General features: G+C 45.1%; 1 protein-coding gene across 2 annotated transcripts in view; it reads left to right on the top strand.

Annotated features, from left to right (window-relative positions):
* The first annotated feature begins 405 nt into the window (after positions 1-405).
* Positions 406-11,436, top strand: part of gabbr2 (gamma-aminobutyric acid (GABA) B receptor, 2) — a 198,685-nt gene continuing 187,654 nt past the window's right edge. The window contains exons 1-2 of one of the 2 annotated variants that reach the window (XM_086193820.1): positions 406-532; positions 3,776-3,938. The gene's annotated coding sequence lies outside the window, so the exon portion shown is untranslated. Of the gene's footprint in view, positions 533-769; positions 902-3,775; positions 3,939-11,436 lie in introns of those variants that run through there. The other variant, XM_086193821.1, reaches the window with a different exon arrangement.

The raw sequence follows: 11,436 nt of genomic DNA, 5'->3' as shown, positions 1-11,436 counted from the left end.
TACTGCTTACTTCCACAACCGAAACACGGCAGCATCATTCGGACACCCAAGAAAATTGGTGGTGAAGCACGACCTCTGCTGGCAGAGCACCGATACCGCAAATAGGTAGACAGCACCAGCGAAAGCCCCACCTGCTGGCCTGACTGTCGCACTGCACGCCACACTGAGCGCACTCTTCATTCATTCTCTATTATTAAGCACATTAACGCACCTGTAAAGGTGTGTTCACACCGCGTCGCGTTTGGTGTGAACACGCCTTTAGTCATCAACAACGACTATAAATGTTGGTGTTCATAAGAGTGGGAGACTGTTGGTGGCGCAAACTTGGCTTGCGGGCCCACAGGTTTTTAGGGCAAGAAGAAGAAGTCAGCGGTGCATTGTGGGCCATAGGCGAAGTAGGTCGCAACTCGCGCCAGTTGTGGTTTCGGACGGCCTACGACCTACTCTGCGACCTACGATCCGACCTACTTGGCAATTCGGACGCAGCGCGGGTCCTTCCCCTGCAGCCTTGATTGGAGCTGATGAGATTCAGGTATGTGACGGCAGCAGGGAAGCCACGCCCCTACAGACGCACCGAAACAAACTTTTTGACTTAATTTTTTTTCTATTTTGTCTCGGCAGAGGAAAAAAAAATGAGCCACTAAAAAAAATAATATGAACAAAAATAGCATGAAACTGCTGCCCCTCCTGGAGAGACAGAGAGTTTCCGCAGCCTTTTGTTGTTGCGTGTGTGAGATGGAGCTTTGTCGTCGCCCCGCCGGGACAAGGTAACGGCTGCTGCGGGACTGACGTCAAAGGCAGCTGAACGTTTGCTAGCTAAACCAACATGAAGCGAACCATGCGTCAGCTGGCGAAATAGTGACGGTTTCAGTTGAACATTTTCGTCACCTTGCAACCTCCGGTACGTGCTGTGACACTGCCGGACCAGGTAACAGACCTGCACCGGGAGAGCGGAACCTGGTTCCTCTCAGGTTGTCATCACCTCACCAGAGCGTCATACCGTACTGTATGGATGCTAGTTTGCAGCACTGTTAACCTTTTAAATCACTCAAAGAACACCTTTAAGTCTTAAAACAATCATTTTACACATATTTCATGTCTGGTTATTGTTCATAGCTTCTAAAAAAAATTGCAAAATTATGCTTTTTAGGAAATTCGACCCCATCTTCGACTAAAATATGCAGAAACTCAGCAATTAAAACTGCTCCTCTGGATCCCGTGGATGTCAGAGCATTAAAGCATGCATTATATTATTTCTTGGTGTCATTCTGTGCTCTTCCCTTGAAATGATTTTGACTTTTGAATGTTTTTTTCACCATCTGGTGTCATTTTATTTTGTAGTTCCACTCAGGGGACACCGGAAGAAAGCAGGTATTGAGCTTAAAACCACATAGGCGTGGGAGTCTGCTGAGGTTAGAAGCTATATTGCTGTCCTGAAGATCAGTCCCTCTCTCTGTGGTGGTGTCATGACACAAAACTGGCATTCAAAGGGTTAGAGTTGATTATTATGTGATATTTCTTGATCAGGGCTGCACGGTGGTGCAGTGGTCAGCACTGTGGCCTCACACCAAGAAGGTTCTGGGTTCGAGTCCCGGCTCGGGTGCGGGATCTTTCTGTGTGGAGTCTGCATGTTCTCCCTGTTCCTGCGTGGGTTCTCTCTGGTACTCCAGCTTCCTCCCACCGTCCAAAGACATCAATTTGGGGACGAGGCTGATTGATACTCTAAACTGACCGTATGAATGTGAGAGTGAATGGTTGTCTGTCTCTATGTGTTGGCCCTGCGATGGACTGGTGACCTGTCCAGGGTGAACCCCGCCTCTCGCCCGTAGATGCTGGGATAGGCTAATAAGCGGAAGATGACGATGACGATTTCTTGATGAGTACTGATGTTGTTTGACGAAATTAACGATTAGATGGTGCAACTGATTTTTGTTTCACAGCTTGATTTTGACAAGCAAGCTTTTCATGTGGAACAGGATGAACGTCAGTAAATGAGACGTGGACAAGTTACCTTTGCGTGAACTAACGTTATCCTCAAAGAGAGAGACCGTCACCAGCCGCGCTCTCTAGACGCCGGCAGGTAACTTTCACCGCTGTGGTGGAGACATCGCCAGATTCTTTCCACACCATTTTAGTCTGAATGTAAAATTTTCAGTTTGTTGCGTAATCAAGACTGATTGAGACTGCGGTGACTCTTGCCCCTTTGTTGGAGTGAATATGCAAGATTTCAGCCATTAACATTAAGGGAACGTTTGTGCTGGGTGAGAAGGACAGAAACACCTGTCTCACTCTTTTTGTCGGCTTGGTGGCCGGTTTACATTCAATTTTCCAACATCCTTGGCCTGTGAGACACCTGTGTCTTGTTGTTTGTCCACCTGTGACTAACTTTGCAATCCGTTGGAATTCAATTGGTGTTGTATTTGTACTTTGATGGAAATTTGAAAATTCTTTCCAGTCTCAGTGTGTTTCTCACACAGAGCAGGTCTAGACTGCACTCTTTGTTAATTTAGAGAGTCTCAACTCTTCCCATGTGAGCAAGCACTTAGCGAACCCTCATTTAAGCGTAAGAAGCCTTGAGCAGAAACGATTTTCAGTGTGTATAAGCAGTAATAATAAAGCAGGCTCCATCATGATTATAATAATGATGGCGCCAATACGTCAGCGCTATTACCAGTGATGACAATAATGAGTGGAAGAAGCACAAATCTATGCTAAAGAGAAGATGGTGAGTTGGAAACGTGCACTAATGGTATGAATGTGAACAGATAAAGGGGGAGATGCATGATGGGAGATCCCCCAGCAGTCTGGGCCTATTAGAGGATGGTTGAAGACGTGCCTGTCGCAGCCGTAAGCTTAATCAATAAGGAACGTCTACTCTGGTAACAAGGAGGGAATGACTTCATATTCGTGTATCTCCAATCTCTGGTTTACAGGATACTGATATGACACCATTTGTAGATGAGTAAATCTTCTGGTACTTCATTCAAAAAGTGCACTTTATCTTTCAAGTTCTCACAAAGGCATGTTTTCAGGTGGCAGAGATGTTCTTTCCTTGTAACGTTGCTTCTTTGTGACTCCAGAATGCAGGAAGAACCAGCCATGTGTATTTAGCTTGGAAGCTAACAGTGACCGCTGGCATGAGAGGGAATGATTGCCAACCTGTGAGGGTTGCAGTTAATTTTGTTAAGCATACACCTGGTTAAAGAGGATGACCGAACGATGTTGTTAGCCGTCAGTGACTGTTAGCTTCAAGCTAAATGTAGCTGCCCCCCCCCCCCCCATACATTCTGGAATCACGAAGAAGTACCGCAGGAGGGAAAATGTCAAGACACCTACTGATGGTAGGAATGCACCTTATTCCAGTTTAGACACGACTGCTGTTGGCTGTGAAACGTTGCAGCTGTGCAGTTCACCCGGTCGTATCAGATGTTGATGCCTGAGTGGAGCAAACATTACCGTTTAATTATGGCTGAGATTCATCCAAACTGGCCTCACTGTCGTGTGTAACAGTTTGCATGTCAGAAGTGACTGAATGTTCCACCGCATCAGGCTCATGCGGGGTTAGCTTGGCGCTGGGAGAGACTGTGTACCACAAGTCACTGTCTATCGGTCAGTTTCTGCCTGTGCGACTTTTCCACAATTATCTCAACAACTCTTCATTGGATCAACTTCAAACTTGCCGTCTGCTGACACCTGAGGGAGATGCAGTGTTGAGCCTTTCTCTCTCCCGCTTTAGGTTTTCAAAGGTTGTTGTTTTTCTCTTTTTTTCTGTCAGGTGACCTTGTGATTGCATGACTTTAGGGTCAGGAGTCTAGAGGAGGACCACAGACTCAGATGACAGTGAGGATTCAAACTGTGATGCTACGTGACATCACACACTCCATGGCTCCGCCCCTTCAACGACAGCACACGTTTCCTCGGAAGGCCATCGACATTCGGTGAGTCATTCTTGCAACATTAGGGGCCGTTAAAAACGATATATTGATTGTGTGGACTGATGTTTAAAAGCTATTCTTTTGGGTTTATTAGAATGGCTGGACAATTGAAAAAACATCAGAAAGTGATTATTTGAAATATTAGGGGGGGGGGGTGATCATTTTCACATTTTGTTATTTTTAATTCAAAACCATGATCAGAAAACATCTCTGCGGCACAAACTTGTACCTGCTGCAACTGGAAAACTGCACCAACGGATTGGATTTCAGTAACGGTTTGATTTTCTAGCCCAATTTACTGGATGGAAAAGGACATAGAGGGTTTCCTAGTCTGCTAATTACGGCTTCTGCAAAAACAACTGTTAAAAATATCCTGACGACCCTGGTGTCTTTCCAATGTCTTAAGGACTTGAGTCGGTGCAGCATTAAATGAATTGCACAAACATTTTTTGATCTAAAATACAAAATTGCCATTAGGAAGTTGCAGAACTATGAAGGCCAACCCAAGTCATCCATCTTCTTTGTCCCAAGGGGAAAAGTCCTAGTTGACAGTCAGCAGTGTTTTCATGTTTTCCAAGCTCATAAAACATGTATTTTCCACTGCCATGCGTGGAACACGCCCCATCGAAGAATCGCTCCCTAACTTGTTGGTATGCATAGAATTCGCGGGACTGTGACTCCAGATTCTGAAACCAATTATTCAAATAGCTGCCACTGTAACTGGCAGGGCAAGCGTGTCGAGAACAAGAGAGGAGCATCTCAGAGATTCATAATAAAATGTTCCCTGCTGTAGAGAGGAGTTACTTCTCTGCACCATTTCAAGATGGCCTGTTGTCGACCGTTGGAGTTTTAAGATCAGTCATGTGTGAGATGCCTCAGAGCCAAGGTGTTGATGTGGGGTGAATTCAGTTGCACGTGCCCGTGCACGGAGAGGACCGCAGTTGAACCCTCTGCTGCTGCTGCTGACACTAAAACACGCACAGCGACTTGTAGCTGGAAACACAACTCAATATAATGTCCCACTAACTGGTGAAATTATGATGGGATGGATGGAGTAGAGTAACCTTTCCATCCACTAACACACACGCGCACACACACACACGCACACGCACACGCACAGACTGCTGAACTTTACAGCGGAGTGGAGGACTGAATACGGAACAAAACTGTTGTACCCTGAATTACCGTGAAAGTGACATGAAGCTGATTAATCCTCCAGCAGGCTGTTAAGGTATCTGCTCATTCTGTGTGTGACTTGCAGAAGGTGCACATGGATATTTCATCGCTGAGCGTCTGAGTGGATGAAATATGAGAGCATCGTGAATGTCTGAATACCTGGCATATAAAATTCATGGAGCATCTTGTGGTGTATTGTCAGGGTTTTGGTGAGGGATGTCCTCAGGCCATCCCATTAATCTCTATTAAACTGGGACATGTCGTGTGTGTGTGTGTGTGTGTGTGTGTGTGTGTGTGGTGTCCTTTAACTACATGTGTGGAATCTCAAACTTGAGTCTTTCATGCTTTGCAGGGCTAATGATGCAACATGTGTATTTAACTTGATGATTTACTGTTAAGATTTATTTTTGGGTTGGAATTAGGGTATGCACTCACAGGTGTGTGTATGTGTGTGTGTGTGTGTGTGTGTGGTTTTGGCGGCTGCATTTGCAAGTCTGTGCTATAGTGAACAGAAGGTATATAGGCGTGATGTCACAGATGCAGTTGCAGCCATTGAGAGGCAATGTTAAGGCTGATGTGTAGTTGTGTATCGCATCTACATGGAGCCTAAGTCTTCGCTGACACACGAGACTTTCACACTGTTGTGTGTCATGTTGTAATCACAACACAACATTCCAGTTGGCGACGGAGCTTCTGTGCCACTGTGTTGAGTTTCTTGTCCCTCAGATTGCTGAAATGTCAAGACTTTCAAACCTTTAGATTCAAGTAATTTCAGTTTTGTTTTTTAGCATATGAGGAAAGGTTGTGATGGGATTAGTCTTATAATGTATAATTATATTGTGAATGAGGTTTAATACGTGGTTATTGTTTTGAATTTATGCCCAGAATTGTGTGCCTCCCCGAACTTTAGCTCGGCGACTACAGATGCTAGTTAGCTGAGAGCTGTTTCTGGTGCAGTCTATCACCTTCCCATTGTCACTTCCAGATAAATGAGAAGGGGGAATCCTTTGGAGTTGGAGCTATTAGATGACAAAATGATAAATAAAAGATTAATGAACAAACTTGTCACAAGGAATGTGACGCTACGAAGCGGACCAGTCCCAGCTGTTGCAGCCTGCATCACCGAGACGTGCGGTGACCGGGTGCTGTAGCCTCCTGCGTCATTTCAACTTCATTCAAATGCAGCAGAATTCCAAATCTGTTGAGGCTGTATGTTTATTTCCAAATCTGGACACTATCATTGCCTTTCAGCACCTGTTTCAGTGTTTTGCTAGGATACCGCAATTCTGTGCGGCGGTAGTGCAGGTAATTTACACACAGTGCAGCAAACCGGACGTTCAGGTTTAGCTTGCTGTGTTTCCAGTGTTGCAGTGAGGTTTATAGAACTCCTGGCCACATGGTGCTGGGGTGAAGTCGGTGGTTAGGATCGCTGTCTGCTCCAACTCTTACCTATGCAGGGGAGCTTGTGATTTGCACAGGGTTTCCACGAACGGCAGCCATGTAACACCATGTTTTGCCAGTCAGTCTTCACAGGTCTGACTGAGGGGGCGTGTCCTGCAGGGAAGTGACATCAGTGCGTACCCTCTGTAGCTGTTCACCGGGAAAATCTCTTTGAAGAAAAATCATTCTGCAGTTTGTTTCACATGAGCCGCTGAACAAAACGCTGGTGTAGTAAACATCACGCAACTTGAAAGCAGCTCGAGGTTGCAGCATCGCCCAGCGTGGTCATCAAAATAAGATTTCATCTCTGATTGCCGGAGTGTTAACATCAGCATAATTATTTCTCTATGGACCCTCATACCACACAAGTATGTTCCAATTAGCGCTGAAATATTGGCTTGACATCTTGTTAAGTGAGGACGGGCCGATAGCAGGGGCTCTGACTGAAAGCTTAATGAATGATTTATGATCCGAAATGAAATGGACATTTTAATTTTGGCATCTGAAACAATTATTAGCTGCACACAGCACGGGGGGGCGGTAGACACTGTCAATTTAGTTGCACCTGTAAATGTATAAAGGTAGTGCTGGCACCCGATAGGTCAGAGCATGTATTTAACAGGTGAACTGTATGCTGTAGTTTCACCGTGTAAAAATACTGTCTATAATTTAATTTGTTACTTCAATATCAGAGGCATTGCTGGTAGGGAGAAGGCAAAGCTCTCCATCAATCGGCCAGTCTTCCTTCCTATGAAATGGGTCACAACCAAAAAGAACGAGATGGTGAATACAGGCAGCTGAAGTGGGTTTCCTCAGGAGGGGGCTTGGGTCTCCCTTAGGGAGAAGGTGAGGTGCTCAGTCATCTGTGAGGAACGCGGACTGGAGCTGCTGCTCCTTTGCATCAAAGAGGTGGTTCTAGTTAGGATGCCATCTGGGCGCTTCCCAAGGGAGGTGCTATAGGCACATCCTGCGTGAGATAGACTGAGAAGACCAGGTAGAGGGACTATATAACCACACCAGCCTGGGAATGCCGCTTGATTTTGCCGGGAAAGGGAAGTTTGGGGTTCCCTGCCGGAACTGCTAGCTCCACGACTTGACTTTGGACAAGCAAAGATGGATGGAGGCTGTTGGCAACTGATAAACAGAGGATTATTGCCAGACTTTGCATGTAGCTTCCCTTTGCTTCACTGAGGGGCAAGTTTCAGCCTGATTACAAACTCTGTCTGGAAACCAGGTTTTGTTGCTAAAAGTAGACGGACACAAACACTAAAGATGAGCAAAAAAACAACACTACTGCAGAACCGGTCCCTTCGTTCCCTTTTTTGTTGTTGGCTAACTTGAATATCTAACGCTCAGAGATCCCCAGATGTAGGTGGCGATCTCGGGTGTCTAGATGGACATAAATGCAAGTTAAAATGACGTAATAGTATTTCACAACAAGTTTGCAATGCGAAAATAAAGCGATGGCCTCGGCTTATTTCTGCTGCCCTCGACTGGGCTAAAAACATTTTAGGTTTAAAGATTTAAGTTTTTGCTGTGCCCTCCACTTGACTTTGTTGGGGCTTTTACCTCATATTTCTAGTTTGCTGCCATCTGATGAATGTTTTCAGCAGAGAGACATGTTGTCTTGTGCGAAACAAACAGATGGGAAGAACACTTGACCTACTTCTTCACTGGGACCGTTCTGAATAGGGAAGACAGACGATGAGTTAGAGGACAGGGAAAACAGAGCTGTGTGGTGATTTCATTCAACCAAGTGCATAAAACACAGCCATTTGTTTTTGGTTTTGCTTCTTGCAACAATTGTGGGAAACTGTCCTGTTACGGTGAGGAGACATGTATTCACTTGATAAATGTAGCAGGACCCAGAGAGATACAACTTTTATGGGTCAAAATGTAGATGGTGACTGTAATCACCTGGACATAACAAGACTCTTCTGTTATTGTGCTCCTGATGGCTGATTTGAGAAAATCTCTCCAATAAAGGATGTGCTTGTTAAAGGGGGGGGGCAACCTAGATATTCCAGCAGTCCTCTGGGGCTAAACCCAGCTCTTTTGTGTGTTGTATGCATGGAGCTGCTCGGCCTTGTGATAAATGACCTGTGTTTTAAGAAGCCAAGAGGGTCCTCTCTGCCATATCAGCCATGACGGCTTTATGCTCTAAGCCCCTGATGAAGATGGAGGAAATTGGTCGCTCTGGCGGAGAGGAGGAAATCATAGCGTGATTAGGACTATTTGCTATGCAAAGGTAGTTTTATGTGCTCATTCTCTGATAGCGCGCCATGCCTAGAGAGAGAATTCATCTGTAAAAATGCTCGTAGATGGGATATTTCACCGCACTGCATATGCTGACATCATCCTCTTTAAGATGACTAAAAATACACGACATCGTCATCTTTAAAATGTTGACGACCTGGATCGTGCCCTTCGTGAATGTCGCTACTTCCTCAGTGAAGAGCACCAAGCTGTATGTCCTCAATCCTGTTCACGAGTTCAGCTTTTCTATGAAGAGTGACTCAAAAGGTGCATCTGTGTGCGTGTGAAATACGATGCGATCTGAAATGTGTTTGTCTCACAACTAGTATTTCATAGTTTGTCCTGTCTCTGGTGTCGACCTGCCCAGGGACTGCAGATAGAAATGAGCAACCTGCTGTAATTTGTGGCAAACTATCTTTCCTCTGTGAGCTGGATGCTGTTTTCTACGTGGTCTCTGACGAGTAAACACGTTAAACCCGGCAGCGTTCACGCCTGCGTTCAGGTCGTGGGGAGGTGACCTTCACGCCCTCTTTGTCTTCTTGCTGAATTGCAAAAGAACAAAAAAAACCAACAAAAAAAAAACGCATTACATGCCAATATTTTCTTACACTATGGCACTTTTTCAACAAACCCTTTGACGCTGATTATGATTGTGTGCATGATGATTACATAGGTCAAACTACACAGACCTCAGTTTTGAAATACAGCTGATGACTTGAAAGGCTTTCATATTGTTCCTATATTTGGAAACAGTCACCCCCCGCCTGGCGGCATATTCTCCTCTCTTCCCATGCCTCTTTGACAAGAACTGTATTGCAAACTATTGCAATAATTGCCTGTTTTTTTATGGACCTTGGGGGCTGTGGGGGAAGTTTATCCTAGTACACAGAGACATGAATAAAAATGTGTGTACTCTGGGCTGAGGAAGTGCAGGTAATGGACTAATGTACACATGTCAACAGGAGCAGACGGGTTCCTCAGGCTGTGCTCTTGAGCTCAGGACCATGGACAGTTCCCTGGTGCTGGATTTCACTTGAGTTCAAGCAGTTTCCCAAGTAAAGTACAGCAATGATCATTAAGGCGATGTTTAATAGCTGGATTAAGTTCTCCTTCACATGGAGGCAAATGTATTTCCCCCCTAAAACAAGGATGCCTTGTACCTCACTTTAGTTTTAAATAGTCTCTATCGATCCAAGGGGAAGTGCTTTCATTCTCACTTTGTGACACTACAGGAAAAAGTGTCATCTCGACAAATTTTGCTCCTACATGACTCAGATCTGTTTGTCCCCCCCCCCCCCAAACGCTGAGCTGTACGAATTACAAAATTTGATCTTTTCTGTTCTGATTCAGGCCGCTTACATATTTGTTCCTAAACTGGATCCAGATTCTGTTTGTTTTGTTTGTTTGTTTTTTGCAGCGTGACCTCATCTGGAGTCATGTGATTTTTTTTTTTAAATTTTCTTTTTAAAATTTTCCTATCACTCCAGATCAACACTGGCTGCCTGGAGACTCTCCAAAGATCCACTTAGTTCTTTCGTCATGTTGGCTGTGGAGGTTTAGACGGACGGTGAGGTGAGGTGGCGTTCTAGGGGCTATGGAGTCAATCCTCGCAGCTCGTAACCTAACAGAGAGCACAGTGAAACAAATGGACTGAGGGCAACAGCTGCAGTGTTCCCAAAATAAAGAGCCGACAAAGCAGTCGGTGTTGTATCACCTGTGAGGTCACATTATTGTTCTTGGGTGAACAATGGATTTAGATACAGGCCCCTTTTTTATCTATTTGTTGTTTTTTTTTTTTTTGTTTTTTTAAAGCACACAGTGAAACACAAAAGATCAGATATGAGTAAATCAGGGTTGAACATTAAGGCTTGCAGTGTCAACATGGCCAAACACTCGCTATTGTGTCTTATCGGGCCGGGATACTTCAGCTACATGGAGAGTAAACCCACAGCTGCCTTCAGCAACAAACGAGCCCCAGACATTGAGTAGTGTCTTTCATTTTGATGTGGCTGTTGTATGACGTACAAAACAGAGCAATAAACTTTGACACCTGCTGCCCATTTATTAGGTACACCCAACACATTCAACGATACATCAGCCCTGCAGTAAATCCTGCTAAAAGGGGATTATGATTGTCATTAAAAATACTTGATACTTGAAGGCTGTGATTTGTAATGCTGCTCTAATGAGGTGGGTTAACTTGAGATGCTCTGACTGTTTTGCCCATCTTATTTATATGAATTGGGGTGGAAGAAAATACCTAGCAGCCCCTCGCTCATGCATGCAGTCAATAATCCTGATGGGTTTATGCAGTTTTCTTAAGGTGTTCCTATTAAAATGGTAAATTCAGCCCGAGATTTTAACAAGCTTGTCCAGTGTTTGTGATGGTGTCTGAAACAGCCTCCTGTAAAATAAAAGCCCAGTAAATCCCTCTGGGCTGTCATGCCGCTGATGAGTCTGCCCTGCATAAAGCCTATGCAGCCTTTCAACCAGGCTGTTGCATCCCTCTCCTCCTCCTCCTCCCCCTCCCCTCCTCGTTTCCTCTCCTCCTCCACATTCACTGCTCCCTCTTGTGCGCACGGTGAGCAGCAGCAGCAGCAGCGACGGCGGCGCGGCGGCGGCGGCTCCT

This window comes from Aulostomus chinensis, chromosome 22, assembly GCF_037954235.1.
Source record: "Aulostomus chinensis isolate RoL2024-O1b breed Wild chromosome 22, RoL_Achi_v1.0, whole genome shotgun sequence".
NCBI classification, from domain to species: domain Eukaryota; kingdom Metazoa; phylum Chordata; class Actinopteri; order Syngnathiformes; family Aulostomidae; genus Aulostomus; species Aulostomus chinensis.
The sequence above is the reverse complement of the archived record's forward strand: the minus strand, read 5'-3'. Positions and strand labels throughout refer to the sequence as shown.